Source organism: Polypterus senegalus, chromosome 5 (genome assembly GCF_016835505.1).
Source record: "Polypterus senegalus isolate Bchr_013 chromosome 5, ASM1683550v1, whole genome shotgun sequence".
In the NCBI taxonomy this organism is placed as follows: domain Eukaryota; kingdom Metazoa; phylum Chordata; class Cladistia; order Polypteriformes; family Polypteridae; genus Polypterus; species Polypterus senegalus.
This window is the reverse complement of record NC_053158.1, coordinates 57,631,106-57,646,400: the sequence shown is the minus strand read 5'-3', so window position 1 is coordinate 57,646,400 and position 15,295 is coordinate 57,631,106. Positions and strand designations below refer to the sequence as shown.

Here is a 15,295-nt window from a genome sequence, read left to right as displayed (position 1 = left end):
AGATTGAAGTTGACATTTCGTGCTTTTTCCCCACTGTGTGTCTCTTTTTTTCTCTGTGCCCTAATAAGCTTTCATATGACACTCAGATGGTGGTCTACGAGTCGCCTTTTCATAGCGACTTTGATATCTAAAAACTTCTTTTTTATTTAGGGCACTGTGCGACTTTGTGAACTTGAGCTTTCGAGTTTCTCTGACACGCTATGTCAGTCGATCAACTTCCTTTTGTTGTTTATACCACTGTTTAAACCAACAAATAGTACGTTTTTCCTTCCCTCCACTTGGTATTCGCTGAAATTCTTCCATTTTCCCTCTTGCTTTTGTCATTGTCTTTTCACAGAACGTTGAGCTTAAGAGCTATTTATATTGATTTGCATATTCAAAGAGGCGTAATTCTGGGAGGAGTTGGAGCGGGATAGCACGCGCGTGCATGAGCGTAACTTTTTACACTGACCGGGATTTATGTAGTGGAAGAACGCAGAAGTTGACGAACGCACAAATTCCTGCATCTGGATTTTTCTGTGCGTAAGCACATTTCAGCTTTTGTGCTTACGTCATGTTATAGTGTGAGTTCTACACACGCCGTTATGCATGAGGCCCCAGGAAAGGATTATTAAGTCAGGGATATGCCAATTTCCAAAAGCAGAGAATCTCTATCTTTTGTCTAAACCCAAAAAAGATAAACCAGAAACAGTAGTCATAAAATACGTAGCAAAGATCTTTAAGTAGACAATTCTAACCAACAGCAAACATACTAACTTACAAATTTCTTATGATTTATTTGCAAACTCAGATAGTAATGGATCTGTAGTGCCAGTATATAAAGTGTCATTCTAATGATGTCATAATGTGCAGTTTCCAGGGTAAGCTCCCCAGCAACCCGAGTCTCAAGATGGCAAAAAGACGTAGATAAAAATAAGAAGTAAAGAAACTAATTCTCCATATAACGAAACTCTGAAAACCGGGAGAATAGGTCATAAAAGAAGCAAAATAAAGACAGGAAAAAAAATTTAATACAGGTATAGGATAACAATTTAATAAAGATAAAATGAAACAATATATATGAAATAATGTTTAAAAAACCAACATGAACATTCAAATAAAAGAAAACCTACCTGACCAAGGGGTGAGACCCTGCCTGAAACATAATAAAAATAACAGTTTAGCAATGCTTAAAATTCATGGTTATTTTCAATAGAAATAGTGTATGCTGTTTGTCTATATTATTACAAAAAAGTTAAATTAGCTGGATGAAATATTAAGATTTTCATAAATGTTGCTTTGCAGATTAGCATAATTTAAGAAAGTTTTAGATTTTTAAAATGACATCATATAATTATTCCCAGTATGTGAAGTTTATTTTGGATTTTTAAACACATGGTTAAAGAGAAAGCTTCTTTGAATTAGTGACAACTGGGAAATAAATGGAAACGTGAGTCTGAGCTGCATGAGTAGAGATGTGAGCAAGTGCTAATGATGTAGGAGGCAAAGCTTTTTGCAGCCTTATAATCATATTGGTCTCTGAGGTAAGGGAAGGTGGAAGGGAGAAAAAAAATTCTGCACAATATTGGAATTTAACGATTTCCCTTCCAGTCAATCATTGATTCAATTACATTAAAATCCAAGGTAATAAACCTTTTGCAGCAGGCAGGATTCTTTTAACATCCTCACTACATCAACCTTCCGGAGGATCTCACTTTTTATCTTGTGGTGTTTGATCTATAATCTTGCTAGTGAGGAGGGCACTCTGGAGACTTGCACCAGTGATGGAGTGTTTCTGTCGAGCAGCATGGTACCCACGATCATTGGTTTCTAAGACCAGACCTTGTTTTGTTCTTGGAATCATTTAAATTATTAAGGAGCACCTGTCAATAATTTGTTGTCAAGGTCACATGTTTTTCAATAGAAAATCTGAAATTTTTTTTTTCACAAAATATTTTCCTTTTTCCAGCAAGCATACTGTTTTATACTGTATCAGTAGAATGACAACAAAACTTTAGAACTGGCACTTTCTAGGTGACTCTATACTGTTATGTAACAAGAACTTAAGAAAGCTCTTTGTTTGATCTTATGGACACTTGCAAAGCACCAGTGACGCTTCAGGTCTTCATATAATGCCTCTTTTGTCACTTACTGCTATGTATCATGACTTTAACAAAGCCTTAGCTTGTGTTACATTAAAATGGGTGACAGAAACTCCTAAATTCCCCATACTAAAGTTTAACCAAAATATAATTACAGATTGTATTTTGGAAAAACATGGAGCAACTGACTGTCATAGGATAAGCTGTTAGCTGAGTTGCCTTTTGGGGCATTTTCCAAAGGTGAAGTAAGGATAAACCACAACATATTTTAATGTGCAAGGAAACAGGAATTAGGATCTACTCTGCTTCTAATTATGGGAGGCATTAGGAGGCAGTAGGCCAAGGTGTACTCAGTTTGTCTGAATCACCGCAGACTCAGTATTTAGAAAAGGCTGTTACTAAGTTTCTATTATGTAATGGTCAAAACAAACAGGGGTGAATTGGGTGACGTCTTTGAGGATAATTCTCAGCTGTTTCACAGATTTTCTGATATAGTATTTCACAATCTATATAGGCAGCTTGTTCTCCAGGTTGGTATCAATAAAGGTAGCAAAACAGGGACACTACCTTGAGATTAGTGCACTGGGTGGTGGTCTCTAGATTGAAAAAGAGAGTAAAAGTAGTATATTACAATTACATATGAACCACACTTCTTACTGGTTGAAACCTAACTTAGGATGCTGGAATGGATGCTCCAGGAAATAGCCAGTCCTCCAATTGAGAAGCAGTAATGTTGATTCCACCCTGGGAATTCCCCAGTAGTAGATGGACAACATTTTCTAAGAGATAGCTAAGTATGGTCTGAACTGCTCTGTAAAATTATTTCTGTTAAATTCACCAGCAGAAATCAGTGGAAATTGAGCGAATGATAAGCACATATTAAAAAGCATCTGAGAATATTTTTATCAAGCCAATATCGTCAGCAATGGCTCTTCAAACACACATTTTATAGTATTTCCTGTTTTTACAGAATGATAGTTATTTCATAACCAAATAAACCCCTAACATTATTGACAAATTTAATTGAAAATAATTAAATTGGCCTCATTGTTGTCTAATTTATGAACAGGTGTTTGTGCTTGGTGAAGACAAAAGATAAGCAGAGTTCAAGAAAACAGTAAAAAAATGTCTAAAACAAACAAGATAGCTCAGTCACTTAAATAGACTCATTATTATGAATCATTAACATCTAGCTTGGAAAGGCTAAAAGCAGTTTTTAATTGAAATCTGCACAATATATAAATGAATGCACATGCTCTGCTTTGTTGGGAAGGGAGCCCAGTATTCACAGTTTCTACAGTAAAATTTTACAGTTCATTCCAGGAATATCCTTCTTAGTCTCCACCAGCTGAGGTTTTACATTCATATCATCAATCATATTATGTTCTGTACTTGTAATATTTTTAGTTATATACTGTATTGAGGATTTGTTCTGTTCTGTGTATTGCATTGTATTGACCCCCTTCTTTTTGACACCCACTGCACTCCCCAACATACCTTGAAAGGAGTCTCTCTTTGAACTGCCTTTCCCAAGATTTCTTCCATTTTTTCCCTACAAGGGTTTTTTTGGGAGTTTTTCCTTGTCTACATAGAGAGTCAAGGCTGAGGGGCTGTCAAGAGGCAGGGCCATTGCGGCACTTCTTGTGTGATTTTGGGCTATACAAACATAAATTGTATTGTATTTTATTGTGTATCTTCTTTACTCTTTTACTTTTCATTGCTGGTTGTTTATTTAGATCAGGGGTGCCCACACTTTTTTGGCTTGCAAGCTACTTTTAAATTGACCAGGTCGAAATGATCTACCTACATTGAAAATGCTATATATATTATAATATAATAATGGTATATATTTATATATATGCTGAGTATACTTTATACACAAAATGTATGTTGTCATACCTTGCATAACTGAATAACCTTAATGTCACAATAACATTTCAATACATTTATGGTCACTACAGTATTTGGATATAATAATCTTCACGTGGGAAAAGGCTGACTCGCATAAATAAGTAGAGCTGAATACTGTATTGAGGATTTGTTCTGTTCAGTGTATTGTTTTGCATTGACCCCCTTCTTTTTGACACCCACTGCACGCAACCTACCTGGAAAGGGGTCTCTCTTTGAACTGCCTTTCCCGGGGTTTCTTCCATTTTTTCCCTATTTTTATATAGCCCAAAATCACACACGAAGTGCCGCAATGGGCTTTAACAGGTCCTGCCTTTTGACAGCCTCCCAGCCTTGACTCTCTAAGAAGACAAGGAGAAACTCCCAAAAAAACCCTTGTAGGGGGAAAAAAAATGGAAGAAACCTTGGGAAAGGCAGTTCAAAAAGAGACCCCTTTCCAGGTAGTTTGGGCGTGCAGTGGGTGTCAAAAAGAAGGGGGTCAATACAATACAATACAATACACAGAACAGAACAAATCCTCAATACAGTATAAAAAATAAAAATTTTACAAGTATGGAGCAGAATTTAACAGTAGATAAGTATATGCACTTAATGAGTATTCACTAACTTGTCTGATGCTTACTTTCTTGCAAACCTCAAGACACAGCATCCTTCTGATTGACAAAACATTATTTTCTACTGATCCATCCATTATCCAACCTGCTATATCCTAAGTACAGGGTCACGGGGTCTACTGTTCCATCTCTCATAAAAATACACCCAAACACAAAGAACCCAAACACTGCTAACCTCTTATTTTAACATGGATTTCTCATGGCTACATTTTAGTGTAACCCAGATATTCTGTATATGCATTGAATTATCTTTTTTATCATGGCTCCGCAATCCATACTAATCCCTACTCTCTTTGCTGTTCTCTTTCTGTTTTTTCTGTGGTGGTGATCTGCTCCACCACCACCTGATCAAGGCACTATGCAGTTCCTACATTGACGCATTGAAGGCCAGATGTCCACATGACCATCATCATCAAATTTTTCCACGTGAAGACTGAAAACCATGAGAACTGATTGAGATTATTTATGTTAGGTAGAACACCCAGTGGGGGCTGAGTGGTCCTGTGATCCCTGTACCCCTGCAGATTTTGGGTTTTTTTCTTCTTCTCTATGGAGTGTAACAAAGGTGCTATACAGTATAGGCGCCTGACCCGACAAAGAAAGACATGGAGGCACGTATAAAAAGTACAAATACTTTTATTTTTCTTCAGCTGTGGGATATGTCTTCCCCGTGCCACACAGCCCAAACACAGTCCCAAAGCACCAACACTAAATCACAACACACTCTTCTTCCTCTACCACCACTCCTCCACAAGCGTAGTTCTCCTCCTCCCGACCCTGGCTTCACGAGTGGTGGTGGCTGGCCCTTTTTATAACCCACCTGGAAGTGTTCCAGTTGCTTGACCACCTGGTCCTAATTGCACCTCCGGGTGGGGCTGAAGATTCATCCAGCCAGGCTGCTGAGTCCATGCAGCTCCCCCTAGCAGCCATCCGAGCCCCCAACTAGGCTGTGGAGGACTCCATCTCCCATGGAGCCCTGCGGGTGGTTGAGGAGTCACCGTGAGCCATGGAGGCTGCCACCAAGCGTCCCGGGGGAGGTACTGAAGTGCCCATGGTGGCTCCCCCGGAACATAAGCAGCAGGGGCGTCCCTGCCGGGCATGGGACCCGGCTGTCCTTCACAGGAGTTTTTTATGTTTTTTGTTTTTTCTGTCCCCCGGCCATTGGACCTTACGTTGTTCTTTTTTATTTATTATTGCCTAATCTTATTTTTATTTTTTATAAACTTAAGCTACATCATTTGTATGAAACATTGCTATATAAATAAACGTTGTTGTTGATGAGCTATGGACAATAAAAATTAAATGTTTAATGTTGTAAAATGTTCTATGCAAACTTCATTTATACTCCCTGTTACTTTATACTGGCATGAAATTAAATTCTTTGGCAAGGTGTTCTAAGTGCTTCTAGCTCACTATGTCTTGGATCCACATGCATAATTGATCAAGCTCTTTGAGGATGACATTAGGATGTTTTGGATACTTTTTTGTTATAGCATATGATTTGAAAGGTTATGTTTTTATAATTGCAAATTTTACTAATGAAAATAAGAATGGCTGGAAGATTGAAAATAACAATAAAGGGCCCTCAACTTTCATTTATTCATCTGCTTATTTATTTTACAGATGCTACCTGACCTGTCTCCAGCTGCACTTGTGTCTAATAGATCCTAAAGATGTGCATGTTATGACATCTCGACATTAGCCCAATGTGTATATGTGTGTGCCCCGCATTCGGCCCGCTTGCCTTTCATCTAATGCTGCCAAGATAGGCTCAAGATCATCACAACCATGTAAGTAAGTAAGCAACCAGGAAAAGAAAACTGATATTGTCTTGTTGTCTTGAGTTACCTGTCCTCTGTTCAAACTGCTTGTAGCTTTCTAATTCTTATTTTAGGTTTTGTTGCCACTTGTGCAGTAGCCAACCCTACTTCATGGTGTCGGTGTTAAAATTAGGAATCAGATGGTAGGATAACCTTTCATAACAGTTGTCTTTTAAAAGACACAGTTTTGTCCATCCATTTGTCCATTTTCCAAACATGCATGATCCAATTCCACACTGGCAATGTCAGTGCGGGTATGTGCATGAGTAAGCCCAGAAATGGACTGGCTTCCAGGTTTGGCTGCAGGCCCCACAGACACTGCATTTGATTTGGCAGGGATGTTATTTTATATTTTTGGTAAAAAATAAACAGTTAGGCCAGTGCTTTCCAAACTGTTTCCATAGTGACCTCCCAAGCGTACTAGGCATGTGTATTTACATATGAAGCTGCATTTTTTAACAAAGTAGAGAAAAGAATATCATGCTTACATTTACAAACACATTTTTTATAAAATATTTTTGCAGTTAATGACTCAAAAGTGTGGTGAGTTTTACTTTAGTTTTAATTAATGCTAGGTCCATTGGGACACAAGTTAATACTCATTTCATCATTTTATCATTTTTCCCTTTATATTATATTGGCTTTAAGTCACCATTTTATGAATTATTTTTAGTACCAGTAATGCCTTATGGAATATTTTCCTATGTAGACATAATCAAGAATGTTATAATGTGTTTTAGTTATCTTACTTAAATGTAATCTAAGTTGTTTGTTAAAAGCATTTTCTGGATGATAAGTACAGCATATAACGGCCACTTTGACTATTTTTATTTTACTTGAATTTCTGATCTCTGTAAAATAGCTCGTCCAAACCATAAAAAGAGGATTTAGTAGAGGCAGCAAACCAAAAGTTAAATTAGCAAAAAGAAAATTGGCCACTACAAAAGGACAGTCTAGCAAGATGAAAGGTCAGAACTTTTCTGATGTTCCCTGCCCACAATCAAGGGGATAACCAACAATCCCAGAACACAGTCATGACCAAAATGGACCAGGATGAGTGAGGGGACCAGGTAGAAATCAGGTTGCTGTGAATAGCCAGGTATTTGAAGCACATGTAAACGTATGCACTGTAAATGGGAGAAGAGAAACTGAGTTTAGTCCTGCAACTCTGTGCAGTGCAAAACCAAGGAGCTGGTGGTGGATTTTAGGAGGACCAGGCCCCTCATGGACCCCGTGATCATCAGAGGTGACTGTGTGTAGAGGGTGCAGAGCTATAAATATCTGGGAGAGCAACTGGATGATAAATTGGAGTGGACTGCCAATACTGATGCTCGGTGCAAGACAGGACAGGACAGACCCGACTATACTTCCTTAGAAGGCTGGTGTCTTTCAACATCTGCAATAAGATGCTGCAGATGTTCTATCAGACGGCTGTGGCGAGCGCCCTTTTCTACGCTGGTGATGTGCTGGGGAGGCAGCATAAAGAAAAGGGACACCTCATGCCTGGACAAACTGGTGAGGAAGGCAGGCTCTATTGTAAACACGGAGCTGGACAATTTGACATTCATGGCAGAGCGACGGGCGCTGAGCAGACTCCTGTCAATCATGGAGAATCCACTGCATCCACTAAACAGTATCATCTTCAGACAGAGGAGCAGCTTCAGTGACAGACTGCTGTCACTGTCCTGCTCCACTGACAGACTGAGGAGATCATTCCTCCCCCACATTATGCGACTCTTCAATTCCACCCGGGGGGGTAAACGTTAATATTATACAAAGTTATTGTCTGTTATACCTGCATTTTATCACTCTTTAATTTAATATATATATATATATATATTTTATCAGTATGCTGCTGCTGAAGTATGTGAATTTCCCTTTGGGATTAATAAAGTATCTATCTACAGTGGGTACGGAAAGTATTCAGACCCCCTTCAATTTGTCACTCTTTGTTATATTGCAGCCATTTGCTCAAATCATTTAAATTAATTTTTTTCCACATTAATGTACACATAGCACCCCATATTGATAGACAAAAAAAAGAATTTTTAAATTGTTGCAGATTTATTAAAAAATAAAAACTGAAATATCACATGGTCCTAAGTATTCAGACTCTTTGCTGTGACACTCATATATTTAACTCAGGTGCTTTCCATTTCTTCTAATCATCCTTGAGATCACCTTCATTTGAGTCCAGCTGTGTTTGATTATACTGATTGGACTTGATTAGGAAAGCCACACACCTGTCTATATGACCTTACGGCTCACAATGCATGTCAGAGCAAATGAGAATCATGAGGTTAAAGGAACTGCCTGAAGAGCTCAGAGACAGAATTGTGGCAAGGCATAGATCTGGCCAAGGTTACAAAAAAATTTCTGCTGCACTTAAGGTTCCCAAGAGCACAGTGGCCTCCATAATCCTTAAATGGAAGACGTTTGGAACAACCAGAACCCTTTCTAGAGCTGACCGTCCGACCAAGCTGAGCTACCGGGGGAGAAGAGCCTTGGTGAGAGAGGTAAAGAAAAACGCAAAGATCACTTCGGCTGAGCTCCAGAGATGCAGTCAGGAGATGGGAGAAAGTTGTAAAAAGTCAACCATCACTGCAGCCCTCCACCAGTCAGGGCTTTATGGCAGAGTGGCATGTCGGAAGCCTCTCCTCAGTGCAAGACACATGACAGCCCGCATGGAGTTTGCTAAAAGACACCTGAAGGACTCTGAGATGGTGAGAAATAAGATTCTCTGGTCTGATGAGACCAAGATAGAACTTTTTGGCCTTAATTCTAAGCGTTATGTGTGGAGACAACCAGGCACTGCTCATCACTCGTCCAGTACAGTCCCCACAGTGAAGCATGGCGGTGGCAGCATCATGCTGTGGGGGTGTTTTTCAGCTGAAGGGACAGGACGACTGGTTGCAACCGAGGGGAAAGATGAATGCGGCCAAGTACAGGAATATCCTGGACAAAAACCTTCTCCAGAGTGCTAAGGACCTCAGACTGGGCCGAAGGCTTACCTTCCAACAAGACAATGACCCTAAGCACACAGCTAAAATAACGAAGGAGTGGCTTCACAACAACTATGTGACTGTTCTTGAATGGCCCAGCCAGAGCCCTGACTTAAACCCAATTGAGCATCTCTGAGAGACCTAAAAATGGCTGTCCACCAACGTTTACCATCCAACCTGACAGAACTGGAGAGGATCTGCAAGGAAGAATGGCAGAGGATCCCCAAATCCAGGTGTGAAAAACTTGTTGCATCTTTCCCAAGAAGACTGACTCATGGCTGTATCAGCTCAAAAAGGGTGTTTCTACTAAATACTGAGCAAAGGGTTTCACTGTTTATTTTTTAATAAATCTGCAACAATTTCAAAAATAATTTTTTTGTCTGTCAATATGGGGTGCTGGGTGTACATTAATAAGTAAAAAATTAATTTAAATGACTTTAGCAAATGGCTGCAATATAACAAAGAGTGAAAAATTGAAGGGGGTCTGAATACTTACCATACCCACTATAGATAGATAGATACTTTATTAATCCCAAAGGGAAATTCACATACTTCAGCAGCAGCATACTGATAAATCTATCTATCTATCTATCTATCTATCTATCTATCTATCTATCTATCTATCTATCTATCTATCTATCTATCTATCTATCTATCTATCTTATTTTTTTAGCTTACAAATCAGTTCTCTCAGACCTGTCTAATCCAACTGCGGGTCAAAGGGGACAAAGTCTGTTCTAACAGCCTGGAAGAAGCCACCAATAAATTACTGGGCCCGCTTCTTATCACAGGGGCTGATAACAACAACAACATTTATTTATATTGCACATTTTCATACAAAATATGTATCTCAAAGTGCTTTAAATGATGAAGAAAGAGAAAAAAGGCAAACTACAGAAATAAAAGTAAGGTCCGAAGGCCAAGGAGGACAAAAAAAAAAAAAAAAACTCTATAGAGCTGCAGAAAAAAACAAAATCTGCAGGGGTTCTGAGGCCACAAGACCACCCATCCTTCTCTAAGCATTCTACCAAACATAAATTACCTCAATCAGTCCTCATGGTTTTAAGGCTTCATGGAAGAATTTGATGATGACGGTCATGTGGACCTCTGGCCTTCAATCCTTCAATGTAGGGAGAGCATGGTGGTTAGATCAGGTGGTGATGGCACAGATTGCCACCACAGAAAACCGGAAAAAGAAAAGCAGAGAAAGTAGGGGTTAGTACGAATTTCTGAGCCACCATGAATGATAATGATAATTAAATGTATAAAAGAATATCAGGGTTAAACTAAAATGAAGCTATGAGAAAGCCATGTTAAAATAATGAGTTTTAGGCAGTTTTTTAAAGTGCTCCACCGTATTAGACTGGTGAAATTCTATTGGTAAACTATTTTAGATTTTAGGAGCATAACGTCAGAAGGCTGCCTCACCACTTCTTTTAAGTTTAGCTCTTGGAATTATAGGCATTCATTTGAAGATCTAAGGTTACGATTTGGAGTGTAAGGTGAAAGAAATTCTGAAATATACTGTAGAATGGAGCAAGATTATTTAAGGCTATGATAGTATTGGTAATTAACCTGACCGGCACATCTTTGGCATTGTGGGAAGAAAACTGGTGTACTCGGAGGGAGACCCATGTAGACAGGGGGAGAATATGCAAAGACCATACATACAGAGATTGGGTTCAGGATTTGCACCCGTGATACCGAATCACTGAGGCATCAGTACTAACCAAAGCACCTCAATATGTCACCTCCATTTTGAAACTGATATTTAGTCTTGCTCTCTTAGTAAATCATAAAAATAAAAACTACAGTTTTAATATCACAAAGTACCAAATGAAGCCAAGGTCAGAAAAACCAATACAGATATCTAAATGTATACAATATATTTGTGTTGATTTATGGCCAACCAAGTTAATGCCATTCGTAGTTAAAACCGAAGGCCATAGGAAACAAATACGGGAATGATGTTCTAGAAATTGCCAAAACCAGCTGCCAGAGGCCACAAAGGCTGCAAAGGCCATGCACTTTTTGTTTATCACATAGTTGCAACAGCGCTGCCAGCTATAGAATGATACAATGTATAGAAGTGGTGATGGAGCTGCTGAGATAGCGGTCTGCCAGCAGTCTGCTTTCCTGGTGCTGAAACCAACTCAAACCTAAGTGTTCAGTAAAAAAAAAAAAAAAACTGTTCTCACAGAGTTCCAGTCTTCGGGGCACTGACTGCTTATACTGTGCAGCATTTTTTTGAAGTTGTACTTCACACAGCTGGGATGTATTTTTTGTTTCCGATCTCTGCAGATGGTTCGCACTTCTTTCTTCCTTCTAAAAGATAGAAAGGCTTTATAAGCAGCAATAAATCTTTTGCTATTATTATTATATCACGGCGTCTCATATGTTTTCTAACTTTTTGAGGACCCTTAAAGGTTTGTTTTGATCGGTGCTGCTCCACATAGCCAATTCTTATACATTCGGCCATCAAGAGTTGAAAATCTTTTTGTGCATCTCCGTGCGGGTAGTTGAAGTATGAGCACTGGTGACCCACAGCAGACCCACAAGGCCTCAATTGTAATGACCTGTACATTTTGTGACTGACATACAGCCAAATGGCCAGCCCAAAATGGAGCTGCAAGTAGGCTCATGACTTTATAAAGTCTATATTGTTTTCTTACTGTATGTATATGTTATACGTATGCAGGAATGCAAATGCTGTATTGGTTTCAACGAATAACTACCAAAATTTAAATCTTCTTATATTTTTATAGTCATTGAGTTTACCTAAATCCCAACATTACTCCAACCTGGAATTACCAGGAACCATAGCATTTGGCAGCAGTCTCAGTAGTCAGGCAGGATCTAAACCTGGATGACAAATGAGTCCCTCATTCAACGCAGTCTTCCACACACCCACACTCACTCACATTCGGCTAAATAACAGTAACCAATAAAACTCACATGAGCATATGGAGAACAGGCATTGTCCACATTGACAGCAGTCATGTCAGGATTCCAACTCAGTCTTTTGGAGTTATAAGGTAGCAGTGATAAACTCAGTGCCATTTTGTCTCACATGTTTTGTATTAGCAATTTCTGTTGTCTACATTGAGATTTCGTTCATCCTTGTCATTTCTCCCAAGCAAATGATTTAATTGCCAAACAGTAATTGCATGATTGTTTTCTTTATTTTACCCACGTGGTTTACACATTTTAAAACAAAATACTCTTTGAACATTGTTAACACAAATGAAGTTTATATTTGGACTTTGGTTTCAGAGAGTGACCACGTCATATGCTATTAAATGACAGTGCCTTGACAAGTATCATTTAGGTACCCTTTATGTAATATTGGGGGGAATCCTAAAAACATTGAGTTCCAAGCATCTGCTGTAGCAGAGAAAATCAGAAAGGAACAAATACTTGTTTATGGTGCTGTACCTTTCATTTAACTGAGTAAAGGATCTTTTTACCTTCTATTTTTGCAGTGCACATATTTGTCACTGTTGTCTTTACCAGTTTTTCAGCGTGACAGGTTCAGATAAGTGATCATAGCTTCCAATTGTTAGGCTTTGATGATGGAAACTGCTTTCTGCAGCTGACTGCGTTGACTTTGCAGTGATTCATACATCAGTGTGAAAAACTTGAGACATGAAATATGTGGACATTTTCATTGAAACATATACAAGGGCATGCCAATAATACAAGCTGTCTGACATCTCTAAACTGGAAATTCTATAGAGGTGGTTTCTTGTTCTTCTTCTTAAAATTAATCTGTTTTCTTTGACGTTTTTTTCCCCTATAGAAGTCAAAGTACTTCTCTTACAATTCATTCCTGCCTGAAAGATCACTGTTCCATATCGGGCAGGAAATGCTAATTGAGGTCAGTGTTACATTGTCACTGGTGGTGTAAAACACAGGTTGTAAAAATAAGACAAAAACCTGCAGCATATTCCTCTTAATACAAAACAGTTTTGATAAAAACAAACCTAAATCAAAAAAACTGAAAGCAGTTGTTTTAAGAAACAACATGATTAGTTACTTACTTACTTAATGCACCCTCCTGTGATATAGCGGATCTGCAGCTCAGAATAACAGGCCAGTTTTAAATAAATAATCACTGCACTCGCAGCTTAAAGAGGGGGCATGGTAGAATGGCTGGAGTGGTTCCTGGGCACGATGCGGGCTTGGGTGTTTCCACGCTGAAGTGCACAGGTGTGGGATTGCCCATGTCCTCCACATTTAACCCTGTTTTAATGGATTATTTATTTTTTGACTTTTGATACCACTGCACTTTGGATTTGTTTTGTTGGTTTTAAATAAAAGCACTGTTTGCACTTTGCGTCTTTGCCCTTGCTTCATTTGGTGTCCTCATTGTCCAGCTCATCTGGTTACATTACCGATGGTGTTGGGTTCAAGTGGCTCCCAAAAGGGATGTGGGAGAATGGAGCAGACCCGCATCGTCACACTTCCACTGCTTGTCCCAGTAAGGATCACCGAGGGAACAAACCTATGAGTTAAAAAGGTTAGGCTACCATTAGCTCCTGCAATAGACTTCTTGTTCTGCAGTTTTCACATCTGCTCTTTCAAGCAGTCTGCAGCTGGAGCTGTAAAAGAGACATCCAAAGCAGTTTTTACTGCTAAGTTCTCGTATGTCCCCCTCATGCTTGTCACTTGACTAACATCACATCTAATCCCAGTCACAAATGCCTTATTCAGGCTGGGACTAGCCCGGCAACATGGATCACTAAGTCACCACACCTTTCCTTAGCCTGACTCCAGAATGGGGTGTGAACATCCATGTTCTAGTCAAGGTTTAATTGCATGTATCTAGAACCTTCATGCATGTCCTATTTTTGGACTGATCATTTTTTTGGGAATCAACACCACTTACATTGGGTAATCCAACCAGCAGTACTAGGCTCCTGAGGGCATGAGAATTATCAAGTAAAAAAAGCTCTTACACAACACCAAGTCATCAAGAGGAAAACTATGAAGTTACTCAAACCTACTGTATATTCACTGATACTACAGATTCCAGAGATATTGACACACAATATTACTTGAACACAGACCCATTCTGTCCAGGACATATATATCACATGCTGCTGTAAGAAAGATGAACAGTATCATGAAAGTACAAAGGTCTTAGCACTTGCATCACTAGATTCAGTGACAGTTTTTATCAAAAGACTACATTGGTACTGACTGCATGAGTGTATCTTGTATATATATATACACTCACCTAAAGGATTATTAGGAACACCTGTTCAATTTCTCATTAATGCAATTATTTAATCAACCAATCACATGGCAGTTGCTTCAATGCATTTAGGGGTGTGGTCCTGGTCAAGACAATCTCCTGAACTCCAAACTGAATGTCAGAATGGGAAAGAAAGGTGATTTAAGCAATTTTGAGCGTGGCATGGTTGTTGGTGCCAGACGGGCCGGTCTGAGTATTTCACAATCTGCTCAGTTACTGGGATTTTCACGCACAACCATTTCTAGGGTTTACAAAGAATGGTGTGAAAAGGGAAAAACATCCAGTATACGGCAGTCCTGTGGGAGAAAATGCCTTGTTGATGCTAGAGGTCAGAGGAGAATGGGCCGGCTGATTCAAGCTGATAGAAGAGCAACTTTGACTGAAATAACCACTCGTTACAACCGAGGTATGCAGCAAAGCATTTGTGAAGCCACAACACGCACAACCTTGAGGCGGATGGGCTACAACAGCAGAAGACCCCACCGGGTACCACTCATCTCCACTACAAATAGGAAAAAGAGGCTACAATTTGCACAAGCTCACCAAAATTGGACAGTTGAAGACTGGAAAAATGTTGCCTGGTCTGATGAGTCTCGATTTCTGTTGAGACATT

At 39.2% G+C, this 15,295-nt stretch overlaps 1 long non-coding RNA gene across 2 annotated transcripts; it reads right to left on the bottom strand.

Moving 5' to 3' along the window:
- Positions 1-316: 316 nt before the first annotated feature.
- Positions 317-13,621, bottom strand: LOC120530297. 2 transcript variants are annotated; one of them, XR_005633937.1, is made up of 3 exons: positions 13,466-13,621; positions 11,624-11,750; positions 317-1,135 (listed from the first exon to the last, which is right to left on the bottom strand). It is a non-coding gene; the product is annotated as an uncharacterized LOC120530297 (long non-coding RNA). The 2 variants fall into 2 exon arrangements; XR_005633938.1 differs by lacking the exon at positions 317-1,135 and adding an exon at positions 10,507-10,545.
- Between the last annotated feature and the right edge of the window lie 1,674 nt (positions 13,622-15,295).